This window comes from Bos taurus, unplaced genomic scaffold (assembly GCF_002263795.3).
Source record: "Bos taurus isolate L1 Dominette 01449 registration number 42190680 breed Hereford unplaced genomic scaffold, ARS-UCD2.0 Leftover_ScbfJmS_751_609, whole genome shotgun sequence".
NCBI lineage: Eukaryota > Metazoa > Chordata > Mammalia > Artiodactyla > Bovidae > Bos > Bos taurus.
Window position 1 is genome coordinate 10,916 of NW_020192050.1, and position 14,215 is coordinate 25,130.

The 14,215-nt window shown below is 39.0% G+C and overlaps 1 pseudogene; it reads right to left on the reverse strand.

Moving 5' to 3' along the window:
* Positions 1-10,408: 10,408 nt before the first annotated feature.
* On the reverse strand, positions 10,409-11,549 carry LOC112445754 (frizzled-3-like; annotated as a pseudogene).
* Between the last annotated feature and the right edge of the window lie 2,666 nt (positions 11,550-14,215).

Consider the following 14,215-nt stretch of genomic DNA (forward strand, 5'->3'; position numbering starts at 1 on the left):
GAGCTGAACCAGATCCAGAGGTATCAGATGTATATCAGCATATCAGAAGTGTGCTAGAGGTATCAGATGCAAATGTCACCTGTTCAAAAATATACTTGACAAAAGGAAAAATTTCTGAGAATCAAAACCGACTCTCGAACTTTACAATAACAGTGACTGAATTTAAGAACTCAGTCTCTGGGCTTAACACCAAATTGGACGTAGCTGAAGAGAGGATCAGTGAACTGAAGGACTGGTCGAGTAAAAAATATATATAAGAGAGAGAAAAAAAGGATAGAATATATTGAAGGAGTCTGTTGTTAAACTATGTTGTTAAAAAGTATAAATGGGGACCCTCATGGTGGAGAAAAGACAGAAAGGGGAATAAGAAATGCCTCCAGGGGTTGAAACTAGAGAGCCTCTTGATGAAAGTGAAAGGGGAGAGTGAAAAAGCTGGCATAAAACTCAACATTCAAAAAATGAAGATCATGGCATCCGGCCCCATCACTTCATGGCAAATAAATGGAGAAACAATGGAAACAGTGACAGACTTTATTTTCTTGGGCTCCAAAATTACTGCAGATGGTGAAATTAAAAGATGCTTGCTTCTTGGAAGGAAACCTATGACAAACCTAGACAGCATATTAAAAAGCAGAGACATTACTTTGCCGACAAAGGTTCACTGAGTCAAAGCTATGATTTTTCCAGTAGTCATGTATGGATGTAAGAGTTGCCCCATGAAGAAGGCTGAATGCCAAAGAATCGATGCTTCTGAACTGGGGAGTTGGAGAAGACTCTTGAGAGCCCCTTGGACTGCCAGGAGATCCAACAAGCCAATCCTAAAGCAAATCAGACCTGAATATTCACTGCAAAGACTGATGCCGAAGCTCCAATATTTTGGCCACCTGATGCAAAGAACTGACTCATTGGAAAAGAACCTGATGCTGGGGAAGACTGAGGGCAGGAGGAGAAGGGGACAACAGAGGATGAGATGGTTGGATGGCATCACCAACTTGATGGTCATGAGTCTGAGCAAACTCCGGAGTTGGTGATGGACAGGGAAGCCTCGTGTGCTGCAGTCCATGGGGTTGCAACGGGGCAGATACTGAGCGACTGAACTGGCTGACAGGGACAGTGGTAAGAGTTGGTTCAAGAATCAGACCACTGACTCAAAAATGATAACCACCCATTGGTTTCAGCAGCTCTGTGGGTGCCTAAGGCTAGAAGAACATGTTCAAGCACTCAGAGGAAAAATGGTGTGGCTTTTAATGGCACAGCAACACTGAGAGCTGACTTTTCAAGAACAAGGAAGTCAGAAAATAATGGACTGGCATCTGTAAAATGCTGAAAAACAAATAACCACCAACCTGGAATTCTATACCCAAGAAAAACACTCTTCGAAAATGAAAGCAAAATAAAGACTTTTAGGGCAAGTGGAAATGAGACAACTCATCACCCACACACATGCACTAAAAGAATATTCAGGCAGTGCTTTGGGAAAAAGAAAAGTAGTCTCTGATGGAAATATAAAAAACAAGTAGAGACCAACAATGAGGTAACTGTGAGGGTAAATACTAACTTTACAAAACAATGATGTTAACGCCAAATATACATCTAACAGTTTAAAGTGTAACAGTGACAAGGAGGAAACAGTCGTGTCAGGGAGGCAGTAAAAGTACTAAGTTAGACTTGAATGTAAAACACACGCTGTGTCTCTGAATGTGCACCCAACAACCTGACAGAGGAGCACAGAACTAGAGAAACACTTCAAACTTCTAAAAGAAGGCAAGAGCAAAGAACACAGACTAGGTGGGACAAACAGAAAACACACAGCAACATGGTGTCTACACACTGAATATCAACATTATAAACAGAGCAAACACTCTCATTAAAAGATAAAGTGTCAAACTGATTCCAATGAAAACTGTACACTATTCACAGAGCTACATGTTAAGATGGAATATCTTTTAGACAGGTGAACCTAAAAGATACCCAGGCCAACAAGGACAGAAAACCGATGTGGCAATATCACTGTCAGATAGTCTCTAAAAAAGAAGCATTTCTAGCAATAAAAAGGAGCATCTCATACTGATACAAGTTCAATCTAGCAAGAAGATGAGGATTCTAAACTTGAATGTACCTAATGACATAACTTCAAAATATCAATACATAAAAACCAACAGAAATAGAAAAGGAGTAACAGCCAAGTTCATAATCCCAGTGGGAGACGTTAAAGACACATCTCTCGTGGAACTGGGCCCTGGTATGTAGTCACCTGCAGCCATGAAGTACCTGAAATGCGGCTGGCTCTACAATCAGATGCGCTGCAAGCATGAAACTCACACTGGATTTTAAAGACTTAGCATGAAAAAAAGAACATGAACTATTTCATTAGGTTTTATCATGTTGATTACACACTGAAATGATAATATTTGGGGTGTGTTAAAATAAAATATATTACAGGTAATTTCACCTACTTCTGCTTTTATTCAACGTGGCTACTGGAATCTGAATTACATGAGTGACAAGCCTGATCTGACTGATACACATGGAACATTGCATTCCCACTGATACATATTCAAGAGCCCAAGGAACATATAACAAAAAGAACATGTACTGGGCTATTAGGAAAGCTCGAATTATTTCAAAAGACTGAAATAATGCAGAGTATACTTAGGGACTGCAATGGGCTGACAGTTTATGGGCCCTCAAACTTCACCCCGCACGTGGTGATGATCCTAGGAGGCAGGCACTCTGGGAGGGGTCAGGCCAGGAAGGAATGGGCTCCCGTGCTGCGAGGACAGGGAGAAGCAGCAGGCAGTCTAGGAACCAGGAAACATGACTCACCAGACGTGGCACCTGCTGATGATCTTGGGACTCCCCAGCCTCCAGGACTACAAGAAACAACTTTCTGTTGTTTATCAGCTAGTCTACGGGATTTACAACAGTAGCCCGAAAAAGACAGGGCTCTTTGATAGTGAAAAAGACAGGGCTCTTTGATAGTGAAGGACAGGGAAGCCTGGCGTGCTGCAGTTCATGGGTCACAAAGAGTCGGACACGACTTAACGAATGACCACCACCACCACCACCACCAGTTGATCTGAGTTAAGACTAAAACGGAACTCATGGCTTAGGCTATTTAGTCTGTTTCACACAGGCCAAAATGACTCGTATATTTTAAAGTATTTATCCAAAAGTGCCCCTTGATAGCATTTTACAGCCTGTACATAATAGGATGAATACTTTTAAAATAAATTTAATAGTCTATACTTCTAAAATATAATATTTCAAAATATTTTCCTATAAGAGACTTTGAATATTTTTTCAGTAACTCTCCCTCTTTCCCTCTATGACAGGCACTGAACAATGTTGAGGAAAAATCAGTTTGGTGCTAGGAAGTCACAGGCAGGATACTTACCAACTTTAAAGATTAGTAGCAGAAAAAAAAAAAAGATTAGTAGTATATACTATATATTCATAGAGAATTACTTGCTGTCATTAATGTTGGAAGAGCAAAACATTCCCATTTCCTTATGGTCCTTTCATAAACAATGCTTCTCTAGTTTGTCTTTTAAACACATAAACAGTGTTTCTCTAGTTCTGTGCTCCTCTGTCAGGTCCTTCTGTTATTGTCTGGTGAAGGGGAAACACTGTTATCAGAAAATGAAACTAAAATTATAAGTTAGATATGATGTTATTGTTCTATTTTTGTATGTTTCTGAATCAAGATTAGATAAACAACAGATGGGCTGCCTTCTGTGGCTGAAAATAGAAATAATGGGTTGTTTGTTTTCTACACAAATAATTTTTTTTTAATTCTACAAATGGCTCTAAGGTGAACTTGACGGTCTTGGCTAAGCTGCTTCTATTACGGTAACACATTTCTATTATTGAAACACAGGTTCTAGTATCAAAATTCCTTGGGACATAGATAATTGGATTAGATGGATGAAAGAGAAAAAAATGAAGGGGGAAACTTTAGGAAAGGAAACATGTTCTTTTGAAAATCAATGTTTAAAAGACAAAATGATGATTCTAATACAGAATATAAGAACAATTCTTTTTTAAACCTCAGGAATTATGTACTTGCCACAACAGAATAATGAAATTTTTCTTTGTGTATGGCATTCTAGTAAGAGGCTTAACTTTATTTTCTCATTGAATCTTCACAGCCACCTATGAGGTAGATATTACTGTATTTAACATATTATTCCCTATATTTCCATGAGGAAACTGAGACTCAAAGTGTTACAGATGGGACTGTAAACCCCATGTTCTTAATAAATATGTTACATGTGAATGGCTTTCTAGAAATATCAACAAACTTTGAAATGTGTAACTCTTTCATAAAATGCTTTGAGCCTCTTGCTGCTGCTAAGTCGCTTCAGCGGTGTCCGACTCTGTGCGACCCCAGAGACGGCAGCCCACCAGGCTTCCCGGTCCCTGGGATTCTCCAGGCAAGAACATTGGAGTGGGTTGCCATTTCCTTCTCCAATGCATGAAAGTGAAAAGTGAAAGTAAAGTCGCTCAGTCGTTCCCGACTCTTAGCGACTCCATAGACTGCAGCCTACCAGGCTCCTCTGTCCATGGATTTTCCAGGCAAGAGTACTGGAGTGGGGTGCCATTGAGCCTCTTAGAAGCCCTTAAATAAATAGGAGGAAATACTTTACAGGGAAAAAAAAAACTACCTGGAAAATTACTGTTACTTAAATAATACATAAGATGAAACATATTCTAGGAATAAACTTTATTGATTTTAAACTGTAAAATATACATTATTCTGAAAACTCAAGCTATATTTCACGACCAACTCTTTTCAGGCATTAAATATTACTTTCTCAAGAATTATTTAACACACATTTTTTAAAAAAGTGTTCTTGCAAAAAACAGTTGGTGTAAAGCATTTAAAAATCCAAGCAGTGAATTCCTGTTTTCAGCAAGGACATTCATTTTAAATATTTTAAAATACTTTACACAAGCCCACTTTTCTTCAAATCAGGGACCTAAATACATGCAATTTACTTTAAACCCAACTGGGTATTTTGAAACAATGTGATCAACTACCTCAAACAATTTTCAAATGTTTGAAAGTTTCATTAATAGGAGAAATGATACTGATAGAAACTGCACTGATATTCACATGAACATATATTCAAATATTACGTTCTCCAAGACACCTGAGGCAGCTACCTCAAGGATAACATCATTGCTTACTACATTTTAAAAACCTCTCATTAGGAATTACCATCGAAATTTGACAAGCATTCTTTTAGGCATGCTCAGTAACAGTAAATCGTATTCAATTATGTATGGATATTACTTCAAATAGGAATTCAATAGCTCTAGTGGTCAGTTTACAAGTCTGTATAAAATTCCTCTGAAGTAAAATCCTGAATGAAAACTAATATTATAATTATAGTGTTTGAGTTTCATTAATATGAGGTACCCAGAGCAGTCAAATTCATAGAGAAATAAAGTAGAACAATGGTTGCCAAAGGCCAGGAGATAGGGAGGAATGGAAAATCGTAGAATTTCAGTTTGGAAAGATGAAATTTCTCTCTCTTTACTTCAAAGATACCATGACAGAGGATTTTTACAGGATGAAATACCGACTCTTCCAAAGAGCAGACAGTCTCTATTCATTGTAAAACAGTTTCAAAGAACAGGAGGAAAAGACCTCACTTTATGAAGCTATTACATCCTTGACACCAAAAAGGAAAAACATGTGGCAAGAAAAGAAGAACTATTAATATTGCAGTCTATATATCTCATGAGTATAGACACAAAAATCTTAAATAAAACATAAGAACTGGAATGTGAGATATGAACTTGGCCTTGCTTGCAGCAACAGGATTTCTACAAAGAATATGTAAGAGAATTTACACACAATTAGAGCTAGCAGAAGAGTTCAGCAGGGATGCTCAATATAAGGTCAATATATAAAAATCAGTGGCATTCTTGTAGACCAGCAATAACCAACTGAAAAATGTAACAGAGAAAAGATCTCATTCACAATTGAAACAAACACTGTAAGGTACCTAGGAACAAATTAATGAATACATAAATAAACAAACAAAAAGATACTAAAACTTAGTATCACAAAGACAGAAATTTCCCCTGGATTCATTTAAAACCTAAAACAATTTCAACAAAATACAAACTGTTTCTCATGAAGAAATTATTCTAAAATTCAAACAGAAGAGTGCCAAGAACAGTTAAAATAATTTTGAAGCATAAGGTAGAGGAAATGTGGGACTGAAACAAGATTGTTCAAACAGAGCAGTAAATAAGACAGCCTAAAAATGGAACTTGTATGTTACAGTAATGCATTGTTATTCACATGGGCTATTTGATAAATGGTGCAAAAAGGACCATTCATATGAAAAACTAAAATTGTTACTCATAACATAGACAAAAATGAATTTCAAGAGATTAGAGTCATGAATTAAAAGATCAAATTTAAAAAACTGCTGGAAAAAAATTGCAGACCATTTTTATGATTTTTAGAGGTAGGCAGGGATTTGTTAAAACACAAAAGGCAAAGAAAACACAAAGTGAAAAGACAAGCAGGATAAGATATCTGCAATGCAAGTAACTGAAGAAGAATTAAAACAAGAATAACAATAAAAGGCAAATAACCTGACAGAGCAGAGGACAAAGGCAACAAACAGGCAAATCACAGAAGAGAAACCCTGGAACAGCCAGTAAACATATGAAAACACCGAGACATAAGGGAAATAAAAATAAACATCAAGACAGGCTTGAGATATTGTTTCTAAGGCTGACAAAAACTTAAAAGCCCGAGAACACCAAGATGGGGCGAAATGGGGAATTCCAACTCTATACTGACAGTGTAAATAAAAATAACCACTTGACTTGAAGATGCCTATATGTTAAAATGCCACGACTACACTTTTAGGTATACACCCCATGAACTTTCCTGGTCATGTACAAGGAAGGTAGGTATTACAACAGTAAAACACTTGGAACTCTATGTCCCTCAGCAAAATAATGAGTAAATGAATTAAAGTATATTTGTCCATTAAATCTCTCTACTGCAGTTAAAATGAACAAGTTAGTGATACACAAACTGTCATGTATATTCTCAATAACTTTAGCATTTGCTAAAGTTTGGTACTGAATGGTTTAAAAAACAGTTTATGTACGTGTGTGTGTGTAAAACAGTAACAGCAGCAACAATAAATGAAAAAATGAGTAACAGAACTAACATTCGAGCACTTATTATACGGAAGGCACTCTTCTAACTGCATGTAGATGCCTAAAAACAGTCCTAGGAGACAGATTCTACTATTATTTATATCTAACACAATTACTCTTTTGTTACTATGAGATTCCATTACTCATTCTACAGATGAGGAATTGAAGTGGAAAGAGGTGAAGTTGATCTAAAACTATAAAACTAGTAAATAATAAGAGTGAGATATGAAGCCAGGAATTCCTGACCCAGACTTTATACCTTAATAACTACATTAGTTATTATACCATTTTCTATTCTTTTTAGGATGTTGGAAATCCAACATTATTTCTGTAAGTTGGAAATAAAAAACACTTATAGAACCTATGACTGTAAAGAAATGAATACACACACAGGTTTTTATATAGCTCAAACTGGTTCTAAAGATGCTAAAATGTTGGGGGCCAGAGTAAGGTACTCCGCCCGTGACAAAGGTCATGAGGAAGGAGGCTCGACATACGCAAAGGCGGGATCGAGCCTCAGGAGTCCCCCTGGAACTCCTCGAGCATCTACCCCCATAACCAGAGCCTGCCTACTTTACTACTTTGTGCTCTTACCTACACCTCTGACTTTACGGGGGGCTGTCCCCCACCACCTCTTTCGGAGAAGGAGTTAACCTAGAGCTCCAGTCAATAAAAACTCTTGGGTGTGACAAGAGTGTTTTAACCCTCAAACTCCTCTGAAGGTTCTCTAGCCTGCCTGACAGGCTTGTCCGGCCACATGTGATTGCTCACAGCCTCCCAACCGTGAGAGGCACGAGATGCTTTAAACCTTCTAAAAACAGGTTCCTTAGAAAAGTTAGAAAACTATTAGTATAAGTATAATGGGCTAATTAGAAATTGTGTTGGTGAAGGGTTTTTCATTTGTTGAGCCAATGTTTGTTGCTAAGTCTCCACATCCCCCGCCCTTACACACATTAATGAATATATAGAAGAAATAAGTATTAACCTTTGATATTAATCACGTTAGACCTTAGGCTAAGTAAATTCTTTCCTTAACTAAAACCCACTACACCCTCACCCTGTAGGAATGTAACTTTATTTGGGTGGCGTCTGTTTTGAGAATAATCAGCCCTGGAGAAATAAGTGTCCTGACTGACTGACCGCTGTCAAAAGGAGAGGGTCGTAAATTGTCAGCAGGCCGCCCTGGCCAGAAGATGATGTAACACCCCTAAGACCTCTGTATACATTTGTGTGAAGCACCTGACTTTAATAAAAGTCAGGACTGCTGTCCCCACGTGACTTTTGTATAACATCTTAGTGTATAAAAACAGACTCTGGAAAATAAAGAATTGGGATCAGTTTCTCGAAATACTGGTCTCCCCGTGTCGCTCTCTCTCTCACTCTGGTTGAGTCTCCATCTGGAGCGCGGAACCCACCATGCTTACTAATTATGCCTGGGCTTCTAAGATCCGACCGGGGAGGCCTCAGTGTCTCCTCTCCTTCGGGAGAACGGAAGGACGCCTGCAGCCTACGTAAGTGGTGCAAACTTCTTGTCTTGAAGTTTTATTGGTCTCCCGCGTAAACCAAGCTACTCAGCCTCTTTTCTCCACTGAATTTTCCTACTGAGCTATCCTTATTCTATCACTCTTTATATCTTTAATTAATATCTAATTGAAGCTATTGTATCCTGATCCTCGCCTATGCCGTCTCTCCTTCGAATACCCTGGATCAGCCGGGGCTGGTCCCCGGCACTAAAAGATTCTTAGGAATGTTTTGAAAGTAGTGGCGTCCCAGCTACTCTAATTTACTAATTTACATGTTTGAGGTCTGGTATTTTTCAGATTATTATTTTGGAGCCAAATGTTATTTCTTTTATAGTCCTAAGATAATATATATTTGTAATCCTAGAAACCTTACATGGAGAAGCACATGATGTAATTCAATCATCTCTTTCTCTCTCATTAGAGGCAAAATTTGATTACTTAGCTTCAGGCCTGAAAACTCATATTAAGAGTTTTTAATAAGCAATTCTATCAAGAAGTGTAATAAAATTTCAATTATTCATTTTTTCTGGTCTCTCAATTATAGGTTGGTTTTTTAAAAGCCAGTAGTTAATATTTATAATATTATATATAATATAAATTATACTGATATAATAATTAAAGTGTAATTTTGTGTAGAATTATCTATACCACAAAATAAAAAAGGAAATGGCATTTTCAGTCATCAAGTATTTACGAGAATTGACTATGCGCTAATCACACACTCCTTGTTTCCAGTACAAGTGGAACGTTTCTTAAAAATGTGTTTTCTTCTCAATCTACATATTCCCATCCTCAATGCCATCATCTACTAACCTATAGAACATGCTTTGAAAAAATATGAAAAAGATGTTCTTGCATTTAAAGAGTTCACTGTCTACTAGGGGAAAGTGAAAGTGAAGTCGCTCAGTCGTGTCCAACTCTTTGCGACCCGTGGACTGTAGCCCACCAAGCTCCTCTGTCCATAGGATTCTCCAGGCAAGAATAATGGAGTGGGTTGCCATTTCCTTTTCCAGGGGATCTTCCTGACCCAGGGATTGAACCCAGGTCTCCCACATTGCAGGCAGACGCTTTAACCTCTGCGCCACTAGGGGAAAGAAAGTAGACAGAAGTTATCTATAATGCATACGTACTTTAATAAAGTGAGCAAGTCACTTAACATTTCTAAGCCTCAAATGAGATAGATGTTTAAGAACTCTGAATTACAGAGGGAACTTGAATAAACCATCTCTAAGGTTCTCTCTAGATCTAAAATTCTATGATTATCCAATCTCTTTAAATTAAAAGGTAAATCACAAAATATTCAGTATGCAAAAAAGAAAAACTAAGACCAACTAAAAGATGAAAATGTTTGTACAAATGCATTCTAATTTTTTTCAAAACTGTTAAAACTCCCGTTCTAAGTATCAGTAAAATTTCCACAGACACTGTCTTTTAATCAATATCTTCCCCTCAAACCTGCAGACTTCTAAGTAGTCAACAAGCAACTATTCTGTGATAACAGAAGTAAAGTGCTTAAAAGCCCATGGCTTGGACTCATGAAAGTGATCTTTTAAAAGGAAGATGTTAACAGAAACGTGTGTATGACATTCTTACTACAATAAATTTGTTCATTAACTTCACTTCAAAATTTTAAAGTTCAGGTTTTTCATGAAGAGTTAAAAAAAAAAAAATACAGCTAAGATTAGCTCTTTTCACTCTTATATATTTTGAAATTTAGAACAAGGTTTCCCTTACCTGATATGGACATGGAATGTGATATTCTCTGCAGCGTTCTTGTATCCACGTTATTTCCCAGATGCCACAGTAAGCTTGCTCATAAAAGTAGCAACCAATTACAACCATGAGTGGTATGAGATACAGACCAATCCGGATCATAAACTTCACCAGTTTATCCTGGTTCACCTTTTCTAATGGAATCTCAACTCGCACTCTGTTTAGGGATATAATGCCGGCTAAAAGGAGTGAAACCCCAACCACCACATACAGGCAGAGGGGTGCAAGAACAAAATACCTCAAAGCATCAACATCATAGAGGCCAACAAATCACACGCCACTGATATTGTCACCTTCAATTTTATTCATCGCTAAAAGGATGATGGTCAGTGTTCCAGGGATGCCCCACGCACTGGCACGAAATAGCAAGGCTTTCTTCTCAATAGCTTCAATACCCCACTTTGGCACAGCTGCCAAGAACCACGTGATGGTAAGAAGCACCCATCAAACGCTGCCAGGCATAGTAAAAAAAAATAGAGTATCATAAAAAGCATGATACAGGCTTTGTTATGAGATCCTTGGGTCACTGTGGAAGCCTTATACTGTGCAGGGCTGGATGCATTGCAGGCAACTCGGTCCTCAAGCAAAAACCCAACAAAGAAAATTAATGACACCATCATGTAGCAGACGCCGTAAATTATAATGGGTCTTTCAGGATACGGGAATCTTATCACATCAATCAAAAAAGTTAAAAAAGTAAACGTGGCAGAGAGGCAAATGACTGAAATCAATCCTATGAAATAACGAGCAAATGAAAGCTCTTCTCTCCTAAAGTACATATTTGGACAAGGAGGTGAACAATCACACATGTGCAAAAAGGAACAGCCAAGATCAGGATCAATATTCAACTCTCAGGGACACCAAAAGCCATAGTCCCTCTGCACTGCCACTGAGGCTCCTTCAGTAGGATCGCCAGCTAAATTCAGGTCCACCAGCCGAGGATATGGCTCACCACAATCTGGGAACCTAAAAACACAAGACAAGAATCATTTACTTATTGGGAACCTAATGATTTGGATTTCCACATTTAGCAGTTGTGGCTTATTTATGCTTATGTCCTTGGAGAACATTATGATATGTCGAAGAAATAATGCAAATATCTTGCTTGTGGGTCATATGATGAGATATTCCACAGTTGGCAAAAAAATGAAAAATGTATACTTAATTTTGTTTTGGCTTCAAAATATTACTCTTTATTAAAACAGGCATAGCCATTAATAAATAGTGTAATTAATACTATTTAGGACACAGTTTACAGTAAGATTTCAAACTATAAATAAGTATATATAAAATAAACATACATAAATAAAAAGCTCCAGTAGAACAGTACTAAAAGTTTTTTTTTTTAAAGTTTAATTACAAGATAGTCCTCAATTTACCCTAGACTCAAATAGAATTTTCTTAAAAATAAGAGGTAAAAATCTTCCCTAGAATAAGATGGCGGAGGAGTCGGTGGACGTGGGGTACATCTCTCTCCAAGGATACATCAGGAATACACCTTCAGAGACAGAAGTGCATGCTAACAGGGGACAAGAGTACCTGACCAATGGAAAAGAATATATAGAACCATGCAAAACTCAGTAGGACGAAGGAACTATGGGAAAAACAGGAGGGTTAGAAGGACTGGACCTGCCCTTGGCGGGTGGGGAAACTGAGGCAGGGGTCCAATCCATGCATGGGGCAATTGTCTGAGAAACATTTAAGGCTGAAACAGCTGATCTGTGGCAGCCTAAATGGAATGAGAATCAGACAGTCCTTACCGCAGCCGTACACACCCCGGACAGGGACACAGGTCCCCTGGAAGGTGCAGCAGCTGGGAGCTGGAGTTTAGGGATTGTGGGGCAATCCCAGGGCGAGGGGTGCTGTTGACTGCAGAGAGATGGACTGTGGGGATGTGAGGGAAAAGAGACGGATTGAGGGGATATGAGGGAGGAAAGCCAGGCAGCCGCGGAAGCAAGGCCATACTGTTGAGTCACGGGTAGGGGATGGAGCCATCACCATAGCCTCTCTCTCCCAACACGCCAGCATCAGCAGCTGAACAATAGAGAGGCTGGCCCATCAAACGCCTGACACACTGCACTACAGAGTAGGACCCCACCCAGGGTGCCACTTTAAGTGCTAGGGACGCCAACCTACAGACTAGGATCCCAGCCAGGACGGCCCCTCTACGTGCCTGACACACTGAACAACTGAGAAGGACCCCAGGCAAGGTAGCCCTCTAAGTGCCTGAACCCGCGGAGCTAAAGATAGGCCTTTTGATTGCCAGCTACAAGAGGCTCGAAAAAAGACTCATAGGGACATAACTCCTGCAGCAGAGGTAGTCCGTGTCCTTCTACACTTGGCACCGCCAGGGTCCCTGCAAGCCAAGCAGCTGTGCCACCTTCATGCTCAACTCTCACTGGGGCAGAGCTGCCACAGGCAAAAAAAGTCTTATACCCACAGAGTCACTTCAGTCATGTGCAGCTCTTTGCCACCCTGTAAACTGTGGCCTTCCAGGCATCTCTGTCAGGGAGCAGGGGGTTCTCCAGGCAAGAATCCTGGAGCGTACCAGCCTATACTGGTTGCCATACCCTTCTAGAACACTGTATTTCCTGCTGCCCTAGCAGCCAACTCCCCTGAGTACCTGGTGCTGCCAGAACCCCTGCGACCCAAGTAGCTGCACCACCTCCACACCTGGCCCTCACAGGGGCAAACCCAAGCCCTAAAGGGAAGCCCCAGGAGGAAACCCCAGTGGACGACCCACATGTATAGGTGGAAATGAAACCACAATTGAAACCCAGGGGCAGTGTGGCTAAGGAAGAAGACCTAAAACCTTACCACCAGTTGTACAAGCTGCAGATTAAATCCACATGATCAACTAGGAAGACTGTCTCTATGGAATAGATAAAAGGTCACTGAGAGCTCCCACAAAAGAACACTCAGTAGTTCTGATAGCTGTGGACGCTGGAGGCAAGAACACAAAGGAGTAGGACCAGATTAGAATCTGAGCTGCCCCCACAGCAGGTGCAGAGATCAGCACAGTGTTGGAGGGCATCCGAGGGAGGTAAAGCAGACTATGACTCCCAGTGTGGGAAAGGATGCTGACATCAATGACTCAAGAAAAACATTTATTATTCTTATTTTTTGACTTATTCTCTAGATTCTTTTGAATTTTTTTTTCTTTTTTCTCTCCCCCCCCCTCCCCCATTGTAGCTGTCAATTTTACTGGCACTATGAAATCCAATTAAGCTTTTGAGCTTTATTTTTTCTAGTCACATTTTTTATTGTTATAAACCTCTGCCTCTATGTTGGGCTTCTGCAGTTCTGTGGAGTTTTCCTCTTTTTTTTCTTTTCTCTTTTTAAAATTTTTTAAACCTATTTTTATTTTTTCTATATTTATTCCTTAGTTTGCTTTTCCTATGCTTCTTTTCCCCTTGCAGTTAATTTAATCTTTAACATATATAAATCTTCTTTATCTACCTTTATCTAACTTTGCATATCTATCCTTTCGTTTCTTTCTCTCCTTTCCTCTCAACATAGTTGTTAGTTTTAGTTTCAAGGCTTTATTCCCCAGTTGGCACTTTGCTTTAGTTTTGTTTTCTAGTTTGTGCTTTGGCTAGTTTTGTTCTGGTAGATATAATTTTTGGTTTCTTTTGTTCACTCGGTCAATCTATTGTACTTTATTTTTGTTGGACTTTTTTGATTTTGCCTATGGGTGTGTATGTATATGTGTATATTCAGTC